The following is a 14,575-nucleotide window of genomic DNA, read 5'->3' as shown; positions in this document are numbered from 1 at the left end:
GCTCAGGCCTTGGCCCATTGCATTCCTCAAATTCCAGCTTTGCTCAACACCAGAGAGACCTTTCCCTTGCTTGTCCCCACGTGTCATCACTGCCTCCAATGTTCTGCTCTGCCTGGAGAACTTCCTCAGTTGTGTCCCTCAGTGGGACCCATTAAAACTTGTAGAAACTTTGGAGTTTAAATTTAATTTTTAGTTCCTGAGAAGTTCTTTGAACACTCTCTGGGACTGAGTCTTATGTAAACAGCAGCAAAGCCCTGAGAGGGTCATTAAAGTCCTTGTGCTGTGTCTGTGCTGCTGAGCTGGGCTGGGCTTCTGCCACAGGAGCTCTTCGAAACCAAGAAGAACACAAAAAGTCATTTCTCCTGATGAGCAGCTTTTCTCTCAGTCCAGCAGGGCTGAGGGCACTGCTTGCAGGTACCTGAGAGCAGTGAAGCAGAGAGAGACTTAAAGGAACTGGAAGGACAATTTTAAGCTCATTCATGGAGAAATCTTCCCAGTTTTTGACACAGTCAGTTTCTGGCTGCAGGGATCTCCTAAAGCTGGAGATGGCAGGACTGATGTGACTGTAAGGATGGCTCTGCTGCCCTTTCTGCTTTGGGGGAGGATGTGCTGCAGAGTGGGGTTGCCCTGGGCACCGTCAGAGGGACAGGGCAGGACGGCTCCTGCTGCCAGGGACGGCTGCACGGGGTGAAGCTGGGACTGCAGCCAGGGCTGCCCAGGGCTGTCCTGCAGAGCAGCTCCTGCAGCCCTCAGGACTCTTGGCCAGCCCAGGGCATGTGCCACCTGCCAGGGGCAGCTCTCAGCCTGTCTGGCAGCTCCCCATGGACGCTGCAGGTGAGCCGTGGGTGCACGGAGTGACTCCTGCCAGGGCAGGTCCTGCTGCTGCGAAGAGGGTGCTGTGTGGGCCAGGGCTGCTCAGAGCTCCAGCTCATGCCCAGCTCATTCCTGAGGGGACTTTTCATGGGGTCATTCAGGGCAGGGGTTTCCTGCTTGGGTCTCTGCTTTCCTGAATCTGTGCTCCCACTTTTCCCTGCTCAGCTTGGTGGCAATGGAAACTCAGCTGTGCAGGCCAGAGCAGGGGCTGAGGCTCTTCAGCCATCACACTGAGTTTTCCTGGGAACCTCAGCAAGAGCCTACACCTGCCCAGCCTCCAGATCCATGCAGCATCACCTTTCCCTGGTGCGCAGGCTGGGGGAGCTGTTCTTTAATCCCTGTACGGCCGAGCAGCTGCAGGGCAGGGCTGGCCCAGGGGCTGGGCTGGGCTTTGGCAGCTCTAGCAGGGAAGGAGCCCGGGGCCACAGGAGCAGCTGGGGCTGGGACAGCTGCAGCCACAGAGCCGTGGGCAGGGAGGGAGGGAGGCAGTGCTGAGGGCAGCCCTGCTGCAGGGCAGATGTGGCACCTGCTGGGCCTGCCCTGCAGGGCAGACACTACCCTGAGCAGCACAGCTCTTGTGTCCCCTCGCAGCCAGCACAGCCCTCAGCCCGGGGGCTCATGGCCCTCAGTCCCTCCTGGGCCAGCAGAGCAGCCCCAGAGATGAAGGGCATCTCTGCGGCCATGTGCCCATTCCCTGCTGACCAGGGCCTGAGGGCCACTGTCCTGCCCTGCTGCTGCCTGGCAGGGGCTGGGCAGGGCTGGCCAGGGAAAAGCTTTTCCTCAGGCCCAGCTCTCTCTCTCTCCTTGCCTTGCCCAGGTGCTGCTGGCATTGCTGAGGGGCTCTCTGCAATGGCAGTTCCAGCTGCAGGGCCAGGCCCAGCCCTTGGGCTCCTCCTGTGCAGGCTGAGCACAGCAATGGGGTGTCCCAGCTCCCTGTGCCCGGGGAGCTCTGGGCAGGGCAGCCTGGGACCCTGGCAATGAGCCCACTCTCCTCAAGCACTGCCATGGACAGGACCCTTGGTGTGTCCTCAGGATGCCATCCAAGCTGTCAGCGGCCTCCAGGGTACACTGGGGGCCAGGAGCGTCCTTGGCCAGAGTGGGGCTGGGACTCTGAGAAAGGCTAAACCAGTTTGCTTTGCTGTGGGTCCCTCTGCTCTCAGTTGTGTCAGGCTGATTTCCAGGGGAACACAGGGACTGCCCTGGATTGCAGAAAAGGGCAGCTGGGGACAGACGGAGTGACAGAGCAGCTCCCCTAGCCCTTCACTGAGTTCCAGCCACTGCTCTTGCCTTGCACAACTCTCCATTGGCCTCACTTCTCTAAGGGATAACACATCCCATCCCATCCCAAGGGTTCCCAGGATTATTATTGCAACAGCACATCATCAGAAGGGTAAAACTAACCTGTCTCATGACGGTCTAAACCAAGCTCAGATTCCCTATTAGTGGGTGAGCAATCCAACGCTTGGTGAATTCTGCTTCATAATTATAGGAAGAGCTGACATCGAAGGATCAAAAAGCGATGTTGCTATGAACGCTTGGCTGCCACAAGTCAGTTATCCCTGTGGTAACTTTTCTGACACCTCCTGCTTAAAACCCAAAAAAGCCAGAAGGATCATGAGGCCCCGCTTTCATGGTCTGTATTTGTACTGAAAATCAAGATCAAGTGAGCTTTTGCCCTTCTGCTCCTACGGGAGGTTTCCGTCCTCCCTGAGCTCACCTTAGGACACCTGCGTTACGCTTTGACAGGTGTACCGCCCCAGTCAAACTCCCCACCTGCCGCTGTCCCCGGAGCGGGTTGTGGCCAGCGCGCGCCAGCCGCTTGGCGCCAGAAGCGAGAGCTCCCTTCGGGGCTCACCCCCCCCCACCTCACCGGGTAAGTGAAAAAACGATCAGAGTAGTGGCATTTCACCGATGGCCGGGATGCCGGCGGGCAGGTCGCCCCGCACCGCCGAGTGCGTGCCCGGCTTCCCACTTATTCTACACCTCTCATGTCTCTTCACAGCGCCAGACTAGAGTCAAACTCAATAGGGTCTTCTTTCCCCGCTGATTCCGCCAAACCCATTCCCTTGGCTGTGGTTTCACTGGATAGTAGGTAGGGACAGTGAGAATCTTGTTCATCCATTCATGCACGTCACTAATTAGATGATGAGGCATTTGGCTATTTAATAAACACATACAAATTTTATATGTTCCTTTTCCGGGTTAAGTAAGGTGGCCCGTCCACCTGAATGACCAAATTGGAATTTATAGCCCAAAATGGGCTAGACGCGGTTATGACGGATGAACCCCTCCCAAACAAAAACCGATTCCACTGTCCAGCGAACCTGTCGAGGGGAGAGGCCTAGATTATTTACCAAGTATTTACACAGATACAATTGATCTAGCTTTGCTAACGAATATATTTACAATGTCAACGGAGGTGGATGCTAGGGCCCGTGCGGTTCTCTCTAGCCTTGTTTTAGAGAGACCAAGGGCAGTCAGCAACTCAGTATTCCTGCCAAACCATTTGGTACGGGCTCCCATGGGGAAGCCAACATATTCAATGTCATCAGCATTGGTCAGTTGCTGAATTTGTGTATGAAGGCGCTGATATTTTTTGGCCTTCTCCAAGGTGGCCTCACTCAATGAGACATCAGAGTGCTCAGACCTCACAGTCACATTGACCACAACTGCCTTAGAACCTTTGACAAAGATTAAATCCAGTTTAAATAGTAAATTTACATAATCCCTTAGGTGTGGCTCCTCAAAAACTGTCCAACACTCCCTCTTAGCCTCCTCGCTAAGGGTTTCACAGATGGCATTGTGTCTCTTAATCCTGGCATTTTGAGTGATGGCACAGTTTCTGACAATGTGGGCTGTGGTCTCAAATCTAGCTCCACAATGTCTACATGATTGGGCAACATTGTCTTGTTTACCCCTAGCCAGGAATTCTCTTGTTGGGTAGACATTCGCTCTGAGTTGTAGGGCCGTGATTAGTTTACAGTGAGGTATGCCCTTAAACTGCCCTATCCAGGCATTACTGATCTCATCATTCTCGAAATGCTCAATCCCATGGCCCTGGGCAACCAGATGGGTCCATTTATGAAATTCTTGTTTCCTCCAGTTACAAGGTCTTGGGTAACGAATCTTAGGGATGGGTGCTTCCCATTCCAGCCAGGCTCCATCGTCGCCCCCCAACTCTACCAATGGTAAAGGCTCCCAAATCGATGGGATGGACTCTTGTGTCCCCCCCCACTTTCAACCACAATTTTTCAAATAACCATTCCAGATGTACTTCCTTTAGATAGTTCACAAGAGTCTCATCCGAAGACTGGGCTAATCTATGGAGTCTTCGCACCTGAATACTTGGAATGAGCAACGCCAACTTGATGAGGTCTAAACCGCCATCTTTAAAACTCGAATACAAGATCGCATCACATGTACTTGGGGGAAGATGAAGCCATTCCTTAACCGTGTTATGAATTAATGATCAAGGGATTCAAGCAGGCCCACCTTGACTTCGGTATGGTCAGCCAGATATATCAGTCTCGGGATGGTATAGGTCCTGAGTATATCGACTTTCTGAAGAGGTTTTAAGGGCGAACGACCAATCCGATGAAGCCAATCCATGAGCTTCTCTGATAGTCTAGGATCTAGAAAGCCAGTCCAGGGGTCAACCCATGTGCTGACGTACCTTTCTGAGCTCCCTGGGTCGATCATGTTAAGGGGGGATCCATTAATCACCCATGTGGGACAATCATTGATAGTATACGAGTCCCTTGTAGGCTTGATGTAAAAGCCATGACATTTTCCCCCCTGCGTACTGAGGCCAGTTAGATTGCAAAAGGCCTCCAAAATTTTGATGTTATGACACATGCCTTCCCAAGAGTCACTCAGCAGCACCAAGTCATCAGCAAATGCCATGGCTGTAAATTTCCAGCCCCCATGATGGAAAACCTCACCTTCATTCTTGAGTTTATATAGAAGGGGGTCCATCACTAAAATTGAGCAGCAAAGGTGACATGGGGTCGCCTTGCTTGACACCTGAGCAAATGTATATGGGGTCTGTCCTTTCTCTTCCCATGGAAATGCACATCTTAACATCCCGATACATTTCCCTCACCAACTCTATCATGTGTGGATCCACCCCTCTCTGGACCAGACCCTCAAATACATGCTGATGACAGACGGTGTCAAGTGCCTTAGCAATGTCCACGAACACAACCCCCAGATGTTTATGCTCTCACTTAGCTGTTCCACCACAAGCCGTAACAACTTGAGGTTTTCCGCACAACCTGATGCGCAAATAAAACCCCGTTGCCGGGGGTTGATGGGACATGCTTTGGACAGCCTCGCAGTAGCAATCCTGGAAAACAGCCTAATCACCACTGAACCAATAGTGATAGGCCTCCAGTTATTGATATCACCAAGCTTCTCTGCATCTGAAGACTTGGGTATCAAGACTGTCCTGCAGTCCCGCAGCGCATCTGGAACAGTACCAGTGATAAGCCAGAGGTTGAACATCTCAGTCAACTGGGAAAACTTTGGGCCTTTTGCAATAATCTGACCCAAAGTGATCCCATCTGGCCCGGGAGCAGAGGTTTTACACATCTCTCTCATGTTCTTATCAATCTCTTTTCCAGTAATTAAGGCCTTCAATGTGGTGTTATCCGCCTCCTTATATGGAGGGAAATTAAGTAGGCCACCAAATATACCAGATGTATCCCACCTTCTTTTAAAGTGATCGTGGAGAACACTTGATGGTAATTGGCACTGAGAGGCTTCTGTGCTGTCCAGGATCACGTATGAGGCGCTTTCTATGTAACTCGTACAGCAGTTGGAACCTCAAGAATTTTCCCCTCTTAATAGCTCTTCTGCGCCTCCAATTTGATAGAGTTTTGGATGCTTTTTGGCCACGGGATGCCTGCATCTTTTGACCCTTGATAGATTTAGTTTGGCTAGGCACACCCAGAATACCAATAAACTCCTTATAAACATCGTTCACCACCCGACCTGGATCTTGCCCATCAAGAACTTTCTTGAAGGCTTCCCGATATATGGTCAATTTGCCAAACGATAATCCCGCTTTGATGACTTTCCAGAATTGGAGCTTTAACTGTCCCTCCTTGGGCATCCCTCCTTACCAGATCCGGCAGGATGTTCAATTCCAGTGGCACCTACTAGTCCCTCATGACCTTTCACGGAGGGACGCCTTTTATCACTAATCTGCTTTGCCATTTTAGTTGGAATATGCTCCACTATAAGTTGGTTGATATTCCGCTTACTGGCAAACTTGTCCACCAATTGTACCAGAAGAGCCTATTCCTCCTTAGTCCATACCCGTTTGTGGGCCCCTCAGGCCGACGACTCTTTGGGATGAGAAGCAACAATCCGCTCCACATTTCGCACAAGAGGATGTCTTATTCTCTTGTGCAGACCCAGGCCAGTCTTAGTAGCGAACCCATGTTGGCACACGTCACAGACCCATTCCCCAGTGGGAGCCACACACACCACCCCCTTGCAGCGCGGGATGTGACAGGAGATACTGTGGTATTTTATATTTTGTTTACCACATTTTGAACACCTGAAAATGATCTTTCTCTGCCCGTGCACCCTTTTGAGATGGTCAATCAGCCCCAACATCCTAGTAAACCAGGTCTCACAACAAGGACAAGATGGTTGTTTGTCAGGCATGGACACGACAGGTGTTCTTGGCGTTGTACCACCACCTTCAGACCCGTGAGGAGCCTCGGGTGTTTTGGGCTCTTCACTACCTCCCATCGCGCTCTCAGCCTCAGGTGTTTTGGGCTCTTTCGGTACCTCCCACCGCACTCTCAGCCTCAACCTGGGCCATCCCCATAGGGGAGATCTCATAGGGCTCAGGGAGTTGCCCCAAACCCTACCAAACATCCACATGATGTACACCATCTTCTTTAACAATTTTGGAGTTAAAAAACTCCAAACTTACAAAATCGAATCCCTCTTCCCTGGGAACACAGGGCATAGATGGTAACTTGACATCAATGACCCTTAGATCTAATGGGTCAGTCTGAGTGGTAGTCAAGATATAACGCAAAGCCATTTTGTCAGTCTGGTAAGCAATAAAGTGACAAGTCCAAGTGAGAGTAGAAGCATATAGTAGCTGACCCTCTCTCAAACTACCAACTGTGTCAACAACAGCCCACGGACAAGGCTCTGTGCAACAGCGAACTAACTGTGCCAACCTTTTTGTTTCAGCAATTCGTGAAACTATCATTGGGTGGTGAGTCCAATGACAGGGAGGGCTGATATGCACCCTCTCTCACACTGGGGCAGAAGTCGACTCAGTTACCACGAGGGTATCCGGCAGGACAACGAGGAGGTGCGACTTCCGCGATTATGCCCAGTTAGTAAATATAGTTACTCCCGCCGTTTACCTGCGCTTCATTGAATTTCTTCACTTTGACATTCAGAGCACTGGGCAGAAATTACATCGCGTCAACACCCGCCTCAGGCCTTCACAATGCTTTGTTTTAATTAAGCAGTCGGATTCCCCTGGTCCGCACCAGTTCTAAGCCGGCTGCTAGGCACCGACTGAGGCGGGGCGCTGGCCCGGAGACCCTGCCCCGGGGACCCTCCCCCGCACGAACCGCTCAGCCGACGCTGGCTGCGGCTGCGCGCGCGCTGGCCGCACACCGTGGGAACCCCAACGGTGGGAACTGCTGGGGTGCCGGCCGTGGCAAGGCGGAGGGTGGACGGAGGGGGGGAGCGGGCGGCGCCCGCCACAGCTGGGCGATCCACAGGAAGGGCCCGGCGTGTGTCCAGAGTTGCCACTGTGCGCGTGCCCACCCCGGTGCCCGGGCGGGCCACGCGGAGCGCACTCACCCGCGCGCAGCACCTCGTCCAGCTGCAGCACGTGCCCAGCCCCGCTTCGCGCCCCAGCCCGACCGACCCAGCCCTTAGAGCCAATCCTTATCCTGAAGTTACGGATCCGGCTTGCCGACTTCCCTTACCTACATTGTTCCAACATGCCAGAGGCTGTTCACCTTGGAGACCTGCTGCGGATATGGGTACGGCCCGGCGCGAGACTTACACCCTCTTCCCCGGATTTTCACGGCCAGCGAGAGCTCACCGGATGCTGCTGCAACTGCAATGCTTTCCAAGGTGAGGGCCCCTTGCTCGGGACGAATCCATTCCAAGGCACCCAGCCCTTCACAAAGAAAAGAGAACTCTCCCTGAGGCTCCCACCAGCTTCTCTGGGATCGGTTGCGTCACCGCACTGGGTGCCTCGCGGCGCCCGTCTCTGCCACTCCGGATTCGGGGATCTGAACCTGACTCCCTTTCGATCGGCTGAGGGCAACAAAGGCCATCGCCCGCCCTTTCGGAACGGCGCTCGCCTATCGCTTAGGACTGACTGACCCATGTTCAACTGCTGTTCACAAGGAACCCTGCTCCACTTTGGCTTTCAAAGCTCTCGTTTGAATATTTGCTACTACCACCAAGATCTGCACCTGTGGCGGCTCCACCCGGGCCCACGCCCCAGGCTTCGAGGCACACTGCCGTGGCCCTCCTACTCGTCATGGCCTAGCCCCTGCGGGCATCGCACTGCCGGCGACGGCCGGGTATGGGTCCGACGCTCCAGCGCCATCCATTTTCAGGGCCAGTTGATTCGGCAGGTGAGTTGTTACACACTCCTTAGCGGATTCCGATTTTCATGGCCACTGTCCTGCTGTCTACATCAACCAACACCTTTGCTGGGCTCTGATGAGTGTCAACATTGGGCGCCTTAACTCGGTGTTCGGTTCATCCCGCAGCGCCAGTTCTGCTTACCAAAAGTGGCCCACTGAGCATTCGCATTCCATGGCGCGGCTCCACGCCAGCGAGCCGGCCCCCTTACCCATTGAAAGTTTGAGAATAGGTTGAGATTGTTTCAGCTCCAAGGCCTCTAATCATTTGCTTTACCAGGTAAAACTGCCCATTGCCAAGTGCCAGCTATCCTGAGGAAAACTTCAGAGGGAACCAGCTACTAGATGGTTTGATTTGTCTTTCGCCCCTAGACCCGCGTCGGACGACGGATTTGCACGTCAGGACCACTACGGACCTCCACCAGAGTTTCCTCTGGCTTCGCCCTGCCCAGGCATAGCTCACCATCTTTCGGGTCCTAGCACGGATGCTCACGCTCCACCTTCCCGGCCCCGCGAAGGGGCGGTGGGTGAGACGGACCGGTGGTGCGCCTGGGACTACCAGGCGCAACATGCGCCACGGGATCCCACCTCAGCCGGCGCATGCCGGCCCTTACCTTCATTGTGCCGCGGGCTTTCGACAACGGCTCCTGACTCGCGCACCTGCCGCATGTCAAGCTCATTCTTTGGTCTGTGTTTCAAGACGGGTCAGGTGGGTTGCCAACATCGCTGCGGACCCCGGGCACCCCAGCGCGGCCTGTGAGCCCAGCCCAGTGGCGCCACGCGGTCGGGGCGCACTGAGCGCAGTCCGCCCCGGTTGACAGCAGGGCCGGGGGCCAGCGGGCCCAGCCCCTGCACCCCTGCGAGAAACGCTGTGCTTTGAGGACGCTTACCCCCCGCGAGGGGAGAAGCGACGCCCCCCGCCACGGCGCTACCACAGATGGGGTTTGCCCAGGCGATGGAGGGGAGGCGGAGGCGAGGACCTGCCAAACCTGCGCCAGACGAATGAAACTCGCCGGGTTGAATCCTCCAGGCAGACTGCGCAGGCCCCACCCGTTTACCTCTTAACGGTTTCACACCCTCTTGAACTCTCTCTTCAAAGTTCTTTTCGACTTTCTCTTACGATTCTTGTTGGCTATCGGTCTCGTGCCAGTATTTAACCTTAGATGAAGTTTACCATCCGGTTTAGGCTGCATTCCCAAGCAACCTGACTCAGAGAAGCCCCGGGCCCGGCGTGCTGGGGGGCCGCTACTGGCCTCACACCGTCTGCGGGCTGCGGCCTCGATCACAAGGATTTGGGTCCCCCAAGAGCGCCGCCCAGGAGGGGGGCTTCTGTACGTCACATGTCCCGTGCCCCACTGCGGGGGGAGATTCAGCCCTGGGCTTTTCCCTCTTTGCTCACCGTTACTGATGGAATCCTTGTTAGTTTCTTTTCCCTTGCTGACTAATTTGCTTAAATTCAGCGGCTCGCCATGTCTGATCTGAGGTTGCAAGGCCAAAGCTTGGCCACACCTCCCGGCCCATGCTGCTCCTAAAGAAGTGGCATGCCAACAGGCCAACAGCCAGCCAGCTTCTCCCACCTACTACTCTCACCTCCCTCCCCACTGGCTCCCATGCACCAGGGGAAAACAAAGCCAGAGGTAGAGAAGCAGAGACGGAGTGCCCCATCCCAGAGACAAGAACCAAAAAGGGAGTGTGGCAGAGACAGCCCTGATGGGGGACCAGCCAAGTGGCAGCACGTGATGGCCTTGGTGGAGAGAGAGAAAAGCCATGGTGCTATTTGCACCCCGAGACCGCAACAGAAGAGGAGCGGGGCAGGCGAAGGGAGGAGGGGGTCAGAACCCCTGTCCCTGGCGCTCTCGCCTCACATGCACACGCAGCAGCACAGCACAGTACCCCCGTGGTACCCACCTGCAGACAGCCGCCTGCGTGGCTGGGAGGCTACGGGTGAGGCCTGCACCTCATCTCCCTCTTGCCCCCTCTGTTCTCCCAGCCCACGGTGATGTTTTCAATGCTGTCTCTCACTCTCCTCATCTCCCACCACCACCATACCGCGGCATGGGTGCCCCAAGGACAAACTCTGCCCCAGTGGCTCACTCCAGGAGTGGGGAGCTATGGATCAGTCCCTGAGTCTGCATATAGGGGGATGAAGGCCCTGCGCGGCAACAATGACGATGACAGCCATGACGATGATGACGCCTGCTGGGTCACAGGGAAAAAATTGAGGCCGCCAAGGGAAAAGCATCCCTTGCCAAACCCCTGACCGCCTTCCCTCTGGGCACCAGCGAGCCACCATCACCACCGCCGCTGACCACAGTCAACTGGCCTGTGAGGCAACCCCAGCCGCACCACCGTGGTGGCCGCTGGATGGCGACTGATCGTCAAGCAACGCTCAGACGGGCGTAGCCCTGGGAGGAACATGGGGCCACAAGTGTGTTCAAATTGTGGATGACAAATGTGTCCTGCAATTCACATTAATTCTTGCAGCTAGCTGCATTCTTCATTAACGCACGAGCCGAGTGATCCACCGCTAAGTGTTGTCTGGCTTTTGGCACCGATCCCGCACACGTGGAGGGGCTGGGACCGCTCACATGGGGCTCCCCTTTCTCTTGTGCTGAGGACGTGCGGGCGTGTGCCTGGCTTTGACCGTCCTTACTTGATAGTCAGGAGTGCAGACATAGGAGATCCAGCCACACTGAACTGGAATTCTTCCTCAAACCTCCACACTACGGCGGCACTGAAGGAGATCTGAGCAGTCTGGGTCCCACCTGGTGCAACGATGCCCTCCTTGGGCGCAAACTTGAAGCAGAAGCCCACGTTTGCAGTTGAAGGGCAATAGGTGAAGGGAGCATCAATAGCTCCTAAGTTAATCAGTTCCACCTGCAGCAGCAAGAAAGCAAAATGGAAATACATGTGGAATCTTCCCTTCTTGTGAGTTATTGTCTAATGACGCAATTAATACCCAGAAATAGCAGACGATGCTATGAATGGCAAAATATACAACAGGACAAGTTCTGCCCTTGGGTTTTCATGCAAAGCAGTGGCAGCTCCACAGAACTGGAGTCCACAACCCTGGGGTTATCCCATGGACACAGAGCTGTGCACCTCTGATCAACATCACCAAGTTCATTCAGACCTGGCCCTGAGAGCAACGTGGGCTGATTGCAGTTGCGTAGTCAATCACCCCAGAGCTGCTGCTGCCCCACTGAGCACAGCTCCAACAGCACCATCTACTCATTCACCTTTTCCCATGTCATGAAAACAATACATTGATTATGAGGCATCAGCATCAAAATGTATAGACAGCATCATCTTTTGGTAAGAAAACTCAGCATGTCTTTGCCTCCCACAGCTAAACTTTTGGAAGTGTCTGGCATGATGTAGTGCCTCATTTTCTACCTCTTTCAGCTGCTCTCTCTTTGGTTTTTTTTGCAAACTTGACACTATTGGGGAGGAGGCAAATAGGTAGAAAAATGCTTTGCTTTATTCCCAGGAACACTTTTCTCTTTCTAGAGCCAGAGATGCACCAAGGCTGAAGCGTAGTGAGGGACTGGTCAGCAAGGGAAAGAACTCCCAAGCCCTTTGCAAGGGCCAGCACTGAGCCAGGAGGCTGGATGGCTTTCCTGTGACTTGCAGCAATAAGCAGGAGACATTTGACTGGAAGCTGTCTGCAGTAGACTGAAGCTCAAAGGCAGCAAGTTTGTTCCAGCTGCTTCTGAACAGCCCAGTCCAAAGGTGCCTTGTGTCTGGCACTGCCACAAAAGCCTCTGAACATCCCTTTTTGACCCAGGCTTCATTTCATATACCAAGGGGTTGTTTTGCAGCAAGCCTCCCAGCTAATTCCCAAAGAAGGAACTGGGGCTTCATGAACAACAGACACACCTTTCAGACCCTCCCAGATTTCACCAGTAGATCAAATATTCCCTGCTCACAACTGCCCAGGTCGGCAGCAATTTCACACTTCCACCAGGCTTCCTCCTGCCTCAGGAGCCATCAGGATCCACCCCAAGCCCTGCTGCTCAGCTCATAGACGTGGGGGGTGTCAATGGAAATGTTCCCAAGGTTCAGAGTAGGAGAGCTGAATTCTACCAAGGGTCCTTGGCCTTCCCCTCTGAGCTGCAGGGGCAGTCTGCTCTCACAGCCTGGGGAGAGATGTCCATTGCACTACAATCATTCCCTCTGTTATACTGGATTTTCCAGGCTGCCTCAGTGCTAGACCCTGACTCTGAGCTGGATGCAACCAGCTCCTGATGCTGCAGGAGAGGATATGGACCCTCCTCTTCCCTCAGCCTTGGGGCTGACTTCTAATTTCTAACCCATTCCTTGGGCTGCTTTCCAATTTCAGCCACCAGTCTGCTGAGTTTAAAACATCTCTGCTGCCTTGTAGTGACAGGCCAAGGAGTTACAGGTATAAATTGAAAGAAAGGAAATTTAGCTTAGATATTAGGAAGAAATTTTTTACTCTGAGGGTGGTGAGACACTGGAGCAGGTTCCCCAGGGCTGTTGTGGAGGTTCCAGCCCTGAAAGTGCTCCAAGCCAGGCTGGATGGGGCTTGGAGTTACCTGCTCTAGGGGGAGGTGTCCCTGCCCAAAGGCCTTTAAGGTCCATTCCATCCTTAACATACTGTGATTCTGTGGTTTTCTTCCCATGCACTTAGAGGAGCTTTGAAATCATTCAGTGAAGGCACAGAGCTCCTACAGAGTTTGGCAATTGCCAAACTACCTGGCCCAGGAACACAGGACTTTGTTGCCAAAGTCCCCAATTCCTGACACTCAGCACTGTGTTCTGTTTCCACAGACAGAGCTGAAAGGGGTCAATTCCCACAAAGGGAGAGAGGCAGGTGCTGGCCGAGGCCGCTCCTTCTACCAACACCCTGGGCTCAGGGGGGTTCAGTCACCTCTGCTCTGCTGCTGTCTGGGCACTGGGAGGTGATCCAGGCTCAGGGAACACATTTCTAACTCAGCTCCTGCTGCCTGATGATGGATCCATGTCAAATGGACCCATCCTGGAGGCCAGGGGCCTGCAGAGGCTGAGTGCTTGTTCACTAAAGCTGTTCTGCTCTGCAGCTCTCTGGCCTTTGGGGGAATGCTGGCAAAGCCATGGCATGAAAACCTCTCCCTGCACTGCCTGAGCTGTTCTGGGATCAGTGAGGCACACACAGCATTCTGAGCCCTGGCCTGGCACAGGAGACTCCCTGGGAGCTGCAGGGCCAGGGGGGATGTGCCAGCACTGCCCTGCTGACCAGGGACTCTTCCCAGCACTTCCATGGGAGCCCCGTGGGCTCAGGCTTGCACCATGGCTTCACTGAGGGGGAGAGAAGCAGGGCAAAGGAGCTGTACCTGAGATGCTTCAGTAAGCCACACTTCCATACTCCAGTGCTTCCAGGGGTTTGAAGATCACCTTGATTTTGGCCAAAAAATTCGGCCCAATTTCTCCCTCCTACAGCAGAAAGAGACAGCAAAACAGTTCTCTTCAAACTTCACATTTCTTGTTTTCAACCACACTTCTGTAAGCCTCTGTTTAGAGCATTAGTAATGAGTGAACAACACAAGGAGCCCAAGGAAACACTCCAAACCCAGCTCAACACAGCGCCGGAAGCTCTCAATGCTCAGCTGTTCAGCTCCCCCTCTCCACAATATTCCTGCTGCTCTGACAAAGGCTCTTGGTCACATCATGCTGCTGTCAGCTACAGTGGGATGCAACTGCCACTGTGCACTGGTGGCTCTTCACAAGAAGAGAACATGATCCCTGTCTTGGCTTGACTATATGATGCTTTTATCCCAAATCGTCTTGTTCTGTTTATGCTGAATAATAAGTGTTGCACCTTTAAGACTTGTTGCAGAGAGTGAAGGGGGGAGAGAAGAAGCAGCAGTTTGTTTTCAGACACTGCACTCACTCCTCCACACTCCTGCTCCTGGACTGCATTGTCTGTGGATGGACAGACAGCGGGACAGAGCTCTCCTTTGCTTTTAGTTAATTTAGTTTGCTGAGGCAAAGAAGTTCCCTGGACTGTGGGGTTTTTTTCCCTTTTCTTTGGACCTGTTCAAAACTGCTCTGGACTG

At 53.8% G+C, this 14,575-nt stretch overlaps 1 non-coding gene and 1 pseudogene across 1 annotated transcript; both read right to left on the bottom strand.

The window, feature by feature from the left end:
* Positions 1-2,244: 2,244 nt before the first annotated feature.
* LOC134426219 (28S ribosomal RNA) lies at positions 2,245-10,003 on the bottom strand (annotated as a pseudogene).
* Positions 10,004-10,899: 896 nt separating this feature from the next.
* Positions 10,900-11,052, bottom strand: LOC134426253 (5.8S ribosomal RNA). The gene has a single exon (XR_010029956.1). It is a non-coding gene; the product is annotated as a 5.8S ribosomal RNA (ribosomal RNA).
* Positions 11,053-14,575: the final 3,523 nt, after the last annotated feature.

The sequence above is a fragment of the Melospiza melodia genome, chromosome 17, assembly GCF_035770615.1.
Source record: "Melospiza melodia melodia isolate bMelMel2 chromosome 17, bMelMel2.pri, whole genome shotgun sequence".
NCBI lineage: Eukaryota > Metazoa > Chordata > Aves > Passeriformes > Passerellidae > Melospiza > Melospiza melodia.
This window is presented reverse-complemented; position numbering and strand designations above follow the sequence as displayed.